Below are 16143 nucleotides of genomic sequence, written 5' to 3'. Positions count from 1 at the left end.
TGTGAGTGCTACACCCACCCTAGAGGACAGCCTGAATTCAATCTAAGGGCGGGAACCAGGCTTTCTCTCCCCTCTCCCTTGCTCTTATTGCTGTTGCTGTCTTCCAGTGTGGTGAACTGTTGACCCTGTGCCATGCCGCCTTGCCTTGGAGCCAGCTGATTCTCTATAAACAGCTGAAATCCCAATAAACTCTGAGCTAAATAAACCTTTTTTGTTTTAATTTTGAGCATAAGGCATTTCATCTCAGCAATGAGAGAAAAGTAACTAAGAGTTTGGTACCAGAGAAGTGGGATTGTTGCTGTGACTATACCTGGTAAGGTACATGTGGTTCAAAAGCCTTTGAGATTGGCTTGTGGGAAGAGTTTGGGAAGATTTGGAGACGTTGCCTGAAAGAGTAGCCCTGGAACTCCTTAGGCTGTTCTGTATGCGAGATTCTAGTCAGAGCTTGGAAGACCAGAAGGCTGATAGAAATCCTGCCGGTAAAGTCTAGGATCCGGAGGATTCTTCTAGGAAGAAGGACTGCATTGGCTATGGAACTCCAGACAATGCATATTACAGCTTGGCAAAACACTTGGCAATAATTTTGCTCATGTCGAGAGACTTTGCCTGAGACTGAGATTAAGGGTATCAGGGTAAGTAATCTAGCAGAAGAAATTTATTTTTTTTAATCAATTTTATTGCAATATACCAGTCACAAACCAAAGTATAGAAAACTAACCATTTACTTTATCATAAATTGCCAAGTACCTAGTAATAAATCTAACAAACTAAATGAAAAGCCCGTATAAGGAAATTTTATAGAACATTTTTTAAAAAACAAAATAGTGTGATATATCATACTGTTGAACGTCAGTTTCCTCCTGAATTTACAGATGGCAGAAGAAATTTCAAGGCAGTAATGTTGAGGCCGTGGCATGGCTATTTTTGGGGTCTTTTAGCCAGATTTATGTTGAGAATCAAGAGAAAGAGGCCAACAGAATGATTTAAAATTGTGAGTTTGGCCAGGAAAAAAGCTCCAGTATAGCTGTGACTGCACATATGGAGCAAAGGAGATCTCTGTTGCTGAGAAGGAAAGGAGACTGTAAAAGGTGGTGAGAGAATCACAAGAAGCAGCAAGTCTCTATCCTTCAAAATTCCAAAAGTGAGGGGCCGGGGATTTAGCTCACCGGCATAAGCGCCTGCCTTGCAAGCAGGCAGTCGTGAGTTTGATCCCTGGTACCGATAAAAATGAAAAAGACAAAAAAAAAATTAAAAAAAAAAAGAAAGTTTGTTCCTCAGAATTGGATTCAGAATTCTCAGTGACCCAGGTACTTGACTCCTACAGGCAAAAGAGAGAAAGGCCTGGCTACAGCACCAGCTGGCAGCAGATCTTGGCATCATCCACGTGATGCTGGTGTTAAGCACATGCAGAATGCAAGAACTATAGAGTTAAGGTGGCTTTTGCCCTGATTTCAGAAGGCCTGTGAGGTCAGGCAGTGTGCACCTGAGAGGGCAGTGTGTGAACCTGTGATTGTGAACTCAAAGGCACAGACTCCAGGAGTTTGGAAAAGCCAGCAACATGGATCATTTAAGGAGAGAGCAAAGCAGGTCTAAAGGGAAAAGCCCTGGGAGCTACAACCACTCAAAGTGCCATAGGGGCAGAATCACGCAAGCCTTTTGGAGCTCACAACTTGCCATGTGTTGCCTTAGGTGCTGCACAAAAAACTACAGGACTTAGTGTTTGCCCTGCTGAATTTTGGGCTTACTTTGGTCTCAATCCTTTTTATTCCTATTTGTAACTCTTAGAATAGAATGTTTATCTTGCCCCAGTGAATTCTGGAAGTGTTTAACTTTTTGTTTGTACAGGAGCTCACAGTTAAAGAGTTTACCTTAGATCTCAGAGGGTATTAGGGTCTTGGACTTTTCAGCAATGCTGAAACTGTCAGGATGTTGGCAACTCTTAGAGATGGACTGAATTCCTTTTGCCTAAAGTGATGTGCATGTGTTTTGGGATCCCAGGGGCAGAATATTATGGTTTGTGTATAGAGGTCCCCCCAGAACCTCATGTGGTCCGGGGGGTGGGCTTTTCAAAGGCAGCTGAATCTAGAGTTTGTGATTGGTTCATTGTCTGGTGCTGGAATTGGCAGTGTGAGTGCTGCACTGCCCTAGAGCAGGTAGCCTGAGTACATTATAAAGGAGACAGAGGCTTGGTCCTCCACCTTTGCTCCTTTTTGCTCTTGTTGCTTTTGCTGTCTTCCACCACCACGAACTGTTGCCCCTCTGCCACACCACCCTGCCTTGGAGCCAGCTGATTATGGACTAAAACCTGTATAAACTATGAGCTAAATAAACCTTTCCTTCCTTAATTTTGGGCATTGAGTTTTTGTATCAGCAATGAGAGAAAATTAACCAAGATATTAGGGAACATAAATGCACTTAACATCCAAAGAAGTCAGCGGTAACTAGTGCCACAATGACATACAAGGCTTTATGCAGTGACACAACTTCTTATCTCAAGAGGAAGTCTCAGGGGCTGGGGATTTAGCTCAGCGGCATAAGCACCTGCCTTGCCAGCAGGCGGTCATGAGTTCGATCCCTGGTACCGAAAAAGACAAAAAAGACAAAAAAAAAAAAACAAAGAGGAAGTCTCAAGACCTGTAACAGGTCTGCGTAGGCCAGAAGCAGACGAGGTTTTGAGGAGCACAACTGAGCAATGATGAGTTTCTGTTTCATGGCACTGAACACAAATGCGTAAGGTTACGTCGACCATTTTTGTGTTTGAGGTCAGATGCAGCATGTGTTACATGAGCGAGCACATACTGGTCACTGTGTGTATATTAAATGTGTGTGCTTCTAAGTCTGTGAACTTAGCAGTATTCAGACAAATCAGGCTCACAGCACATTCACTCCTCAGTGGACATACCTCTCTAGTTCCAAATGCAGGGTTATTAAATATGCTATAATAAATACATTGTAAAAGTTATTCATAGAATCAGAGCATAAACTGATGGTCTGAATAAAAAGAGCTTCCTGCTTGTAACTGGATATAAAGGCAACACTCAGAAAACAATAGCATTCCTGTACACAAACAACAAACTCACTGAGAGAGAAATTAGGGGAATGACACCTTTCACAACAGCATCCAAACAAATGAAATACTTAGGAATCAACCTAACAAAGAATGTAGAAGTCCTATACACTGACAATTATACTACTCTAAAAAAGGAGATTGAAGAGAATATTAGAAAATGGAAAGACATCCCATGTTCTTGGTTAGGAAGAACCAACATTGTGAAAATGGCCATACTCCCAAAACTGTTGTACAGATTTAATGCAAGCCCAATCAAAATACCATTTGCATACCTCACAGATCTAGAGAAATCATTCCTAAAATTCATATGGAATAGAAGAGACCTAGAATAGCAAAGGCAATTCTGAGCAACAAAAGCAAGGCAAGAAGCACCTCAATTCCTGACTTGAAACTACACTACAAAGCCACAATGATAAAATCAGCATAAACTGGCAAAGAAATAGACCCCGAGGATCAATGGAATACATTAGAAGATGCAAACACAACTACAAAAGACACTCAGCCACCTTGTATTTGACAAAGGGGCTAAACATGTTCACTGGAAGAAGGACAGCCTCTTTAATATATGGTGCTGGAAAAATTGGCTTTCCACATTGCTGAAGACTGAAACTAGACCCATGTCTATCACCATGCACAAAACTAAAATCAAAATGGATCAAAGATCTAAGTATTAAAACTGAAATATTAAATCTGCTAAAACACAAGGTAGGTAGAAGTCTTGGAGACATAGGAGTAGGCAGAGAATTCATGAACAAAATGCAAACTGCATGGGAAACACTTGAAAGAATCAACTGGGATGTCACATTATTAAAAATTTTCTGCACTTCAAAAGAAATGACTACAAAGTGAAAAGAAAACCCACATAATGGAAAAGAATTTTAGCCAGTAGTACCTCAGACGAAGTACTCATACCCAGAACATATAAGAATTAAAAAATATCAAAACCCCCAAATTCAAAGACCCTCTCCAAAAATGAGCATCTGAAATGAATACACACTTATCGATGGAGATATGTAAGTGGCAAATAAATACATGAAGAAATGTTCACCATCACTGGTCATTTGAGAAATGCAAATTGTGTTGAGATTCCAGAAAGAATGGCTGCCATCAAGAAATCAACCAATAACGAATGTTGGCGAGGCTGTGGGGAAAAGAAACACTTCTCCATTGTTGGTGGGAGTGTAGACTGGTACAGCCACTGTGGAAATCAGTGTGGAGATTCTCAAAAAACTAGGATAGAAAGTCCCATTCAATCCAGCTATTCCACTCATGTATATTTTCCCAGAAAAATTGAAAATGTCATGTCACAGCAATATATGTGTACCCATGTTTATAGCAGCACAATTTGTAATAGCTAAATCTTGGAAACAACCAAAATGCCCATCAACTGAAGAATGGATAAAAAGATGTGGCTTTTTATACAATGGAATAATACTCAGCTATAGAAAGGATTATCTTGAGGCTTTTATAGGTAAATGGAGGCATCTTGGTACTAATAAATGAGATAAATCAGACTCACATTTGTAAATGTTGTATTGTCTCTAGTGTAAAAATAAATAATAATAATAAACTGAAAGAAGAATAAGACTCAAAATGTACAACAGATATTGTAATAAAGGAAAAGAAAGTGCTCAAGAGGAAAGAATAAATTGTAGGTATACATACATAAATGTATGCTTAAATATGCAAGATAGATAATATTACTAATTCTCTAGTAGTTAATCAAAAATAGTTTGTGCTCTCCTTGCTTGTCTATTTTCTATGCTTTGATTTTGTAACTTGAACAACTACTTCTAAGATAACAATGTATAATATAATATTAACTACTGTTGATTTCTTACTGTTAGTTTTTGAAATTCTATGTTATTTCTACTCTTTTTTGTTTTGCTTTTTAAAAATTAAAAAATTTTAAGTATTTTTAAAAAGATCTTTCTGCTAACTGAAACTTAAACAAACCCTATCTCAGTTCCTTAAGTAGTCAAAAGTCTAACACTGAAATACAAGAAAACATAAGAAGTAATCTTTGTAGAATATGAAATCCTTGTTTTTTAAGTCAGTTTTCTAAATACCCTGGTGAATTAACTAATGGTCAACTTGTAACACCCAGCTGAACTGAATCTGCATGGTTCTGTGAGTGAAAGGCCCACCTGAGGATTGTTGTCAATAGCATAAAAAGATAACTGGAGGGGAAGATAGCGTGCTGTTGATTCTGCTGGAGAAGCTTGTCGTGCTGGCTTTCTTGATATGAACCCAGCTGTTCTCATTGTCAAAGGATAGCTGTCACTAAGACTAGCTGAGGTTCTGTTTGGAGGAGCTCTGGTCCTTACCATGAGTATCACTTCCTGGCTCCAGTGCAGTTCCCTCAGCCTGCTGGCACAGATCCTTCATCCCCTGGCACAGACTTTCTAGCTTCCGCCACTGACCTTTGGGCCTTCCCAGTGCATATCCTTATACAGATTTATATGAGACATTGTGGTGGGTTCTGGGCCTCCTGCTGGACTCATGGAGGACACTGCCATGGGCTCAGTTGGAGTCCTGTAGTATATTGATGTGGGATGTAGGCTCTCAGCTAGATTCTTTGAGTCTCTAGTGCATTGCAGATCTCCACTCATTTGACTCTTTGGGTGAATATTATAATCCTACAAATTATATGTCCTACATTAAATACATTCCCTTGTAAAGGCTGAAATCAACATTAACAGACCCATGTTTTTAAAAAAATTTCATGACGTTAGATAGAGTTAGATTTTCCTTCCATAGTAATGTATTGCATTTTCCTTTTAGAAAACCCTTCAAATAGCACTTTTAATTAATTATGACCAAATCAGTCACACATGTAAGAATCTGAAAGCTGATGTTCATGTTTACAAACCCTTTACAGCCTGTTTGGATATTTTACTGGCTTTAAAAACCTAGTCATGGAAGGAACACCAAGATGGTGGGGCAGTGAGCCACAGAGAAAGAGCATCTCAGAGAGTCACCATCCAGATGCTGGAATACAGCAACACAAGAAAGACAAGGAGGAGGAAGTGCATCCCCTGGGCTCAGGAAGGACCTGAAGTGAGAACTGAAGCCTGTGAAAAGAGTGAAAAAGGTAACCTTAACAAAGAAGAAGGAGGTAGCTTCTTCTCCCTGAGTTGGGACTCACTGTGTGACTGAAGAGGTTCAAACCTATGGATACAGCATGACTCCTGGCAACTTCAGAGGCCTCCACAGAGACACACAGCAGTGGGTGGGAAGTACTGCACTAGTTGGTGGTGAGTGCTGAGAGCTCAGTCATCCCACAGGAGAAAGCAATTGGCCGGGAGCCACCTTGGAGAGGGGCCAGCTAAGCTCAGCTTTCAGAGCAACTGCCAGCTCCATCTAGCAACCCCCAACTGGGCTTAGGCCCGCTGACTGTTGCAGGCTGAGTAAGCCTGGTCTCAGCCTCATGGCCAGAATAGCACAGCCTGAACTTCAGGGGAAATAAAGGTGCAGGCTCACTGAGATTATCCACTACCCTACCATAAACTACTGCTGGCTTGTTGGGATAAATCAACACAGATCTGGATTCTATCTCCACATGTTATCTACCAGTGAAAAGAGAGACAAATCTGGAAGTGAACTTTGTTTTTTTCTCTCTCGTTTATTGTTGTTATTGTTTTGTTTTGGTTTTGGATTCTTCTCCTTCATTTTTTGATCCTGTTTTTATACGAGTTTTGTCAGGAGTAGCTGAAGCTGGAGAATGATCCCATGTATAAGGCTGAAGAAAAGGCTGGTCTGAGAACAAAGAGCACCCAAGGCGAGCCTCATGAACAAACTAATCCAGTCGAGGGAGCACCAAGCCCTCAGACTACCATGCAGATAGGTTGCTAGGCAAAGGGATGTCACATGACACCAACCTGCTGAATGTATAAATAAATACACTGTGATGGCTGAGCAGTTCCTTTCCTCCTGTCTGGAGAAAGGGCTCCTCCTGCTCCCAGCTTTCTGTATCTTGTCTTCATTTCTTTACCTTCTTGCCACCCTTCTTGGTTCTCACCCCAGGAAGTTCAAGAGCTGTTGAGCAGGCCACAGCAGAGTGTCAGTGTGGTTTTTAGCCTTCTTGTGGTTGTAGTTTTATTCTGTTCTTCCTTTTATCTCTTTCTTCTCGCGCTCCCTCCTATCTTCTGCACGTTTCCCAGTTAGCATGATCCTTTTTTTCTCCCAACCTTCTATTCTCTTCCTCTTCTTCCATTTCTCTATTTTCTCACTAATCCCTTTTAAATTTTCATCCCTGAGGGTAAAATTGACATATTAAGAACCTATATACTGCATACAATTTTCTGGTTTGTTTTTTATATAACCACAAATCTAGTTCATACAGTCAAAGCTGAAAAATTAAATGGTTACTTCAGTTTGTCATTTGCTAGACAGTGTTTGATGCTACTGTTATTGCTGATGGTACCACTCTAGACAAAAGTGACATAATTGTTCTAACCAGCTATTTTTCCTAGTATCCCAAGACTCAGGTTGTATAAGGGTGATGGAAAATATTGTGGCAGTGCCAAAGAACCAGGAATCAGGTCAAGTAGGCAGTAACTTCTCATCCCTAACAAATTGAAGAGGTAGGACCTTGCAAGACTCAAAACTAGCTACACATAGAAGATACCTCAGAGAAGTAGTCATTTTTTTTTTTTTTTTGAGATGGGGTCTTGCTATGCAGTTCAGGCTGGCCTTGAGCTCACTTTGTAGCCCAGGCTGGTCTCGAACTCTCAACAATCCTCCCACCTCAGCCTCCCGAGTGCTGAGATTACAGGCGTGAGCCACCACGCCCAACGAGAAGTAGTCATTTCTTAAGGGTTCTAAAATACTAGCAATAAAACAATTCACCATAGGCAAACTATAAGAATCAACCCAGAGATTAAACTTAAAATAAAAAAAAAAGAAAGAAAATGAGAAGACACTTAAACAAGATGCAAACCCAGACATCTAGTCCACCAAAGGAAAACTAGGGGGCAATCAGGTGGGAAAATCTGAAAACCACCCACTTGAACTCTCTGAAGTGGTAACAACAAAGCAATTCAATGAGGCTCTGGAAAAAAATCAAATCAAAAATAATTTCTCAGATAACTGCGAAAATGGCGTCCAGGGTAAAAAGCATGCTTAGTGACCCTAGAGCAGATATATCTTTAAAAAATAGAGAATTTTAAGAAAATTATGGAAGCCATGGATGCTCAGCAAAGGAAAAAATGGAACCCATAAGACAGATTCAAACAGATATCCAGAAGAATAAAAGTTCCATTGAAAGTATCCACAGCAGAATGAGCCAGTATGAAGACAGAATCTCAGATAAAGAAGACAGGCTTGAAGTTAGTGATCATGAAAAAAAAAATGTTTCTTAAAAATAGCAAGAGACCATGAGAAATCAATCTAGCAGCTGCTAGAAGATGCAAAGAAGAATAATTTAAGATTGATTGTAGTCAATGAAAAAGCAGTAGATAGCACAAAGGATACTTTAAAAAGCTGTTCATAGACATCATAGTAGGAAACTCCCATGGAAGGAAAAAAGAATTTGACACAGGTAAGGCATATAGAACCCCAATTAGCCACGATAAAAAAAATCTATATCAAGCATGTCATAGTCAAAATTAAAGAAATTCAACACAAGAATAGAATCCTAAAAGCTATTAACAGAAAGAAACACATTACTTAAAAAGGAAAGCCTGTTAGAATTACAGCTGACTTCTCAGCACAAACATCAAATGAAGAGGAACTTTCAGTAATGTTTTCAAGCTCTAAAGGAAAACAAACTCCAACGCAGATTGACATTCTCCACAAAACTATCTTTCAAAATTGATGGAGAAATAAGATACTTCTATGACAAAGAACATCTGAGGAAATTTATGACCACCAAACTAGCACTCCAGAATGTTTTGAAGAACATTCTAGACAGAGATAACAAGGTCTATGACCTCATGAACTCCAACAGGCAAGGAGGCAAGGAATCCACCAGGCAAGGTAAACAATTAAATAGAGTAGGGGAAACAAAACGGGGAGAGCTAACAACAGGAAAATAATATGACAAGGATAAGTCAGTTATAACCATTGATTTTAATGGTCTCAATTCACCAGTCAAAGGACAAGAACTGGCAGAATGGATCAAGAAACAAGATCCAGGGCTGGAGATTTAGCTCAGCAGCATAAGCGCCTGCCTTGCAAGCAGGCAGTCGTGAGTTCGATCCCCAGTAGGGATAAAAAGGAAAAAGACAAAAAAAAAAAAAAAAAAAAAAAAAGAAGCAAGATCCAAACCAGGCATGGTGGTGTAGTCCTGTAAGCCGAGCACTCAGGAGGCTGAGGCAAGAGGATCATTGCAAGTTTGAGACCAGCCAGGCTACAAAGTGAGTCCAAGGCCAGCCTGAGTGCATAGTGAGACTCTTTCTCAAAAGGACAAAAAAAAAGAAGTGGGATCCAACAATATGCTACATATGAGAAACACATTTAGTTCAAAAGAAAATACACAGACTGAAAATCAAAGGATGAAAACAATACTCCATGCAACAGGAACTCAGAAAAACGTAGCAGGGGTAGCTATTCTATTTGCAGACAATGTGAATTTTTCTTTTTTGGTACTGGGAATTGAGCTCACAACCTCACGCTTGCCAGGCAGACGCTTAAGCCACTGAGTTCAATCACAGGCAACAATGTAAATTTTAAGCCAAGACTGATTAAGAGAGATAGAGAAGGTCACTTCATCTGCATAAAGGGAACAATCCAGGACAAAGAGATAACAATCATAAATATATATGCAACACATACCAGTGCACCCAACTATATAAAACAATTATGGACATGAAAAATCAAATAAGCTCTAATACACTTGTATTGAGAGATATTAATATTCCACTGTCACAAAAAGATAGATCAATAGACAAAAAAATCAACAATGAAATATTTAGTTGTTTTTATCACAGAGGCTTTATAGTATAATTTCAAGTCAGGGATTGTGATGCCCCCTACCTTGCTTTATTGCTCAGAATTGCCTTTGCTATTCTAGATCTCTTCTGGTTCCAAATGAATTTTACATTGTTTTCTCTAATTCTGTGAGATACGTGTTGGAATTTTGATCAGAATTGCATTAAATTTATATAACAGTTTTGGAAGTATGACCATTTTCACTACACTGATTCTTTCTATCCAGGAGCAAGAGGTATCTTTACATTTTCTGTTATCCTCTTCAATCTCCTTTTTCAGAGTATTGTAGTTTTCAATGTGTAGATCTTTCACATCCTTCATTAGATTGATTCCTAAGTGTTTAATTTTTTTGAATGCTATTGTAAAAGATGTTGTTTTCCTAATGTCTCTCGCAGTGAGTTTTTTATTCGTGTATAGGAATACTACTGTCTTTTTTTTTTTTTTTTTTTTGTCTTTTTGAGACAGAGTCTCACTATGAGATTCAGGCTGGCTTTGAACTTACTTTGTAATCCAGGCTGTCTCGAATTTGAAACAATCCTCCTGCCTCAGCCTCTGGAGTGCTGGGATTACAGGCATGTGCCACTATGCTTGGCAGTACTATTGATTTTTGAGTGTTGACTTTGTCTCAGGCTACACTGCTGTGTTTACTTATTAAATCTAGCATTCTTTTAGTTAAATATTAGAACTGAGCCAAAATTTTGAACAAATGGACTTACTAGATGCCTACAGTGTTCCAGCCTATAACATTAGATTACACGTTCTTCTCAGCTGCACGTGGAACATTCTCCAAAATAGACCACAAACTAGCTCATAGAACATTCTAAACAAATTCAAAGGAATTGAAATTATTCCATGCATATTATCAGACCATAATGTGATAAAATTAGAAATTAATGGCAAAAGAAACTACAAGAACTTCATAAACGCGTGGAAATTAAATAACACCCTCCTGAACAAACAATGGGTCGCAGATGAAATTAGAGAAGAAAGTAGATAATTTCTACAATTAAATAATGATGACAGTTTAACAGACTGGAATTTGTAGGATACAACAAAAGCAGTCCTAAGAGAGAAAGTTATAGCAGTGAATACCTACCCAGAGCAATTAGACAAGAGAGAAATGAAAGGAATAATGATAGGAAAGGAAGAAGTTCAACTATCATTGTTTGTAAATGATATGATACTCTCCTCTCCGGAGATGGCTCTGCTCACCTCTGTGCCTCTCAGTCCTTCCCGCATAGTGGGTGCTCTGGGGATGGGGCGACCTCTGTCCTTTCTGACAGGTTGCAGTGGGCAAGGCTGGACATCTCTGTCCAGTGACCTGAGCCAGGGGGGAGGGGAACAGCTGCTCAGCCGGAGGTCTTTGACCACAGTAACTTGGATAACTGCATGTATATTTAAAAGTATAAGATAGAAAATGATATCACAGAGTTTTATTGGATCATTGAACAGAACTGTTTGCAGTATCATTGGTGGAATGTCCACTCTACAAGCTTTAATTTTGTGACTTGAACAATTATTTCTAAGATGGCAATATGTAATCCATTAACAAGTGATTTCCTACTGCGCATTTTTTTATTCTGTAAATCTGTATAACTTGTACCCCTTCACTGTTTTTTTTTCTTTCTTTTCTTTTCTCCTTAAATAAAAATTAAAAAAAAAAAAAAAGAAATCCCAGCCTTCTCTTCTCCTTTCTCTGAATTTTTATGGGGTTTTCTGGGTCAGTGTTTTGAGTTTTACCATCAGCCTTTGGGTTTTCCCTTGTCTGTCCGCATGAATACTCTGAAATGTCTGTAGCAGCTTCATGAGGTCATCAGGTTTGCCCTCTGTGAGTTGTGTTTCGTCTTTGGGGCACCCGTCAGCAACTCCTTACCTCCGTGTAGGCTTTCATGACTCTACAGGCACCATCTCAGCCTCCCACAGTAGCTTTCCTAGGCTGGGCGTCTCTTCCTCCCTTCAGGCCCCAAGTGCCTTGGATAGGAGGGAGGAGGGCGCCTGAAGGACACACACTGAGAGCCGTGTCTTGCAGCAGGCTGACGTCTTCACAGGACAGGAGTCTGCACAGGCGAAGCAGTCCCAAGATGCTCAGCATGGACTGGGTTTTGGAATCGCAACCCTCTGTGTCAGAGAGGTCACTGCTAGGGGATGAGGATGCTATGGAATTGAAGAGCCAATATGAGCATCTCTGTCTAGGTAGGGAGCTTCCAAAGGGGAACAGATGGGAGATGGAGAGGAAGATTCACTGCCAACTCCTGGAGCATTAACAGGGGATTTGAGAGAATCTTCCACTCCGAAGGCTCTCTGGCTAATGGGGGAGGGGTTGTAATTCATCTTCTGTGACTGTTGGTTGCCATGGCAACATCCACACCAGTATAGCCAGGCAGAAGGATTAGCAAGAAAAGGGGTAGGAAACCACAGATCTATCCCCTTCCTCCAAGACACTGACACACCTGCAGGCTGAAGGGTCCCTCTTGAGGCCAGAAGGAAAATGCCACAGAGGAGGGTTACTTTCCTCTTGTCCTGAGTGTCAAGGAACTGGGAGTTGGGAATCCCTTTTGGGAAATCCACAGAAACAACCAGGTCTAAGACAGGCGGTGAGTGCAAAAGAAGAGCCTAAAAGGGAACCCCAGACTGCCAGGCTGGGTGGGGCAGGGGACTAGGACAGAGCTTCTGAAGAGAGAGGACTCTGGTCAGAGAGTTCAAAGAGCACTGGAGCTGAGTAAAGTGACAGAGGTCAGGTACTGTGCACAAGGGACTGTAGCCACTGGAGTCTCCCACACCCTGCTCTCCATGTCCTGCAGCAAAGCAGGGAACCCAAGGTCCTGCTCCTTGTCTTTTAAGTTAATCTGTGAGGGTGACTTTTGTATACCAACCCAACTACACACTGGCTGTCCCGGGGTTTGCTCAAACAAGGTTTCGGGTATCTCTGGGTGAGACTCACATTTCAGTCTGCAGAACAAGACAAGGGGATTCCTTTCTGTACTATGCATGGGCCTTGTCCAAGCAGGTGAAGGCCAGAAGAGGTAAAAAGGAAGGTGTGTAAGTGCGTGGACTGAGCAGGAATGGCTGTGCTCCAAGGTTCTCCTTGCCTGGCCAGGGCCACCTCGGGCCATCTGGGTGCTGCCGCCTGCCTGCCCCGAAAGTTGATGTCACATAAATCTATCCTCTGAGCCACTGTCTGGGTTAAATCATACCTATGAGGCAGGCATGGCGGTGCACGCCTATAATCCCAGCTACTTGAGAGGTCAGCCTGTGTAGTTCAGTAACTAAGTGACCCTGAGATAAGGAATAAAAAAGGAGCGGGAATATAACTGAGTAGGAAGACCCAAGTTCAAACTCCAGTCTAACAAAAATAAACTCTTAAAACTGGTATTTTTCACTCCAGTAAACATGTCCTTTGAGAAATTTTGTCTGAATTTTAAAATATATTTAAAATTTTACTCCAGCAACTTTTTGGGATCCCTGAGATACACTAGTGGGTCTGCTTGGTCGAAAGCATTTTTGTAGTATCACAAATATATTATTTGCCATTTTTATTCTCATTAGGTTTTTTTTTTCTTTTTTGTGGTCCTGAGGACTGAATTCAGGTCTCTTTTTTAGTTTTTGAGACAGAGTCTGAATTGCCCAGGTTGAGCCAGACGTGGTGGCACACTCCTGTAATCCCAGAACTCACAAGGCTGAGGCAGGAGAATCATTGCAAATTCAAGACCGGCATGGGCTACAAAGTGAGCCAAGGCCAGTCTGAACTGCATAGTGAGACCCTGTCTCAAAAAGACAAAATCAGAAGTTAAAAATAAATAAATTGCCCAGGTTGGTTTCAACTTGCAATCTTTCTGTCTCAACCTTCCAGACTGCTGGGATTACAGGCATATATCTCTATCCTTTGTTTCATTCTTTCAATAATAAACAGTACAGTTTTTCAGAGGTTATCTTACATGTGATACTGCTGCAGATTGTGAATCCAGAAATAGACATGAAAATCCAATTTTTTTTATTAAACCAGACACTAACAAAGTTGACAAAAATAATTTCTTTTGAGACAGGGTCTCACTGTATAGCTTCAAGTGGCTTAGAAATCATAGCAATCCTCCTGCCTCAGCATTCCAAGTGCTGAGATTACTTATGTGTATGCCACCGGGCACAGCTGATTGGAAAAAATATTAATGCCACTATTCTAATTAACTTTTTAAAATTATGGCTACTTTAAAAATTATGTGATTATATTAACATCTTGTAAACATTATTTTTTGTGAACAAGTAAATGTTTTTGTCTGTGATCTAGTTTCTAATGCTCAAGTAAATATTCATGTAACACACTTGGACAAAGGCTTTGGGGTTCGCAGTTGTTTCCAAGACAGTAAAATGATCCTGTGACCAAAAAGATTAAGGAATAAACCAGGTACAAAGGCACATTCCTGAAACCCCATCTCTCTGGAAGGCTGAGTCAGGTAAATGGCAAGTCAGAGCTAGCCTGGACAATTTAGTAACGCAACCCTGTCTCAAAATTAAAGAGTGGGTCTGCTGGGAGTGTAGCCCAGTGCAAAACCTTGGGTTGGACTCCTAGTACCCCACATGTAGAGTCTGAGGACTGATGATGTGAGTGAGAGCCATGGATTGATACCAAGTGGTTGGATTTAACTTCTGACTCTACTGTTAGCACATGAATTCTTGAAAAAAAGTTAACAGTTAATGAATAGGTTTTTTTCCTTTCTTTTTCTTTTCTTTTTTTCTTCTTCTCCCAGTTATGGGAATTGAACCGAGGAGTACTTTACCTCCCATCCATTTTGTATTTCATTCTGAGACATTCCAAATTGTCCAGCCTGGCCTTGAACTTGTAGTCCTCCTGCCTCAACTTCCCCAGTCACTGATATTACAGTAATATCATTGCTGTCTTGTTTTGTTTTGCTTTCCTTTGTCTTTTCGAGATAAGGTTTTGCTATGCTGTTCAGGCTGGCCTTGAGCTCACTTTGTAGCCTAGGCTGGCCTTGAATTTGCAGCAATCCTCCTGCCTCAGTCTCATGAGGGCTAGGATTACAGGCATGAGCCACCACGCTTGGCTGGAAGACACATTCTTGAAAAACAAACACTTGAGGAGTGCTGGTTAGGGGCTGACACAGAGGTGAATGGTGGTGTCTAAGCAGATGTGGGCAGAACTGGGGGCAGCAGGCTGGCAGAGAAGGTGAAGAATTTTCTGGATGGGAAACCTATGTGTAGATGCTGAAGGCCGCCTCATGGCACCCTCCCCACTGCAGCGAGGCGTGTAGGGACGTGTCACCTACCTCCTCTCACATGGGAAGACCTGGCTGATGAGGCTCTGCCTGAGCTGGGTCAACCTGCAGTCCACACTTATCCCAGTACCCTAATAAACTCTCGTCAGCCCTCTAACGCAAGAAAATAATAAAGGCATTAGGTAAAAATAATACTTAACACATGGAGTGACCAGGTGGGTGCTGTGCAGAGGCACAGGAGGGTCTGTGAGGCGAGCAGCACTGCCCAGGGCCTGCAGGGCAGCTCCTGCCACTACGAGGAGTCAGGCAGGGCAATGGGAAGGCCAGTGGCCGTTTCCTGCCTTTTCAGAAGACTGAGAACTGCAGCGGTGCAGCACCAGCCCACAGAGCAACTGACAGCTTCCTTGGAGAGCTCAAGACAGGGTTCCTTCCATCCCAGATTCAGAGACGGGTTTCTCTTCCTTCTTCCCTTTGCTCCCTTCCTCTGTTTTTCCCTCCCTGGTCTCCCTTCCTTTTTTGCCTTCTTCCTTCCTTTTATTGACACATAATAGTTGCACTTACTTAGCCAGGTGTAGTGGCATGTCTAATCCCAACACCCAGGAGGCTCAGGCAGGTCAGGTCGACCTTTCCAAGTTTGAGGGCCAGCCTGGGCTACACAGTGTGATCAAGGCTATTCTGAAACAAAGAGACCTTGTCTCAGAACAAAACAAAACAAAACAAGTCACACAAGAGAAGCCAGTTCATCCTTCCCATGAGCTGACTGGTGTGTGGGCTGAGAATCAAGACCCCACCCCCACCCCATTAAACAACTGGCTGATTTGGAGGACAGGCTAACTTGATAGCACAAAAACAACTATGTACAAAAACAACTAAAAGCTTTGTATTGTTTGATTGACTTTGCAGGCCTGAGGC

This window comes from Cavia porcellus, unplaced genomic scaffold (genome assembly GCF_034190915.1).
Source record: "Cavia porcellus strain 051 isolate PalLab524CR breed Dunkin Hartley unplaced genomic scaffold, mCavPor4.1 scaffold_8, whole genome shotgun sequence".
Classification (NCBI taxonomy): domain Eukaryota; kingdom Metazoa; phylum Chordata; class Mammalia; order Rodentia; family Caviidae; genus Cavia; species Cavia porcellus.
Note: the sequence above shows the minus strand (reverse complement) of the source record.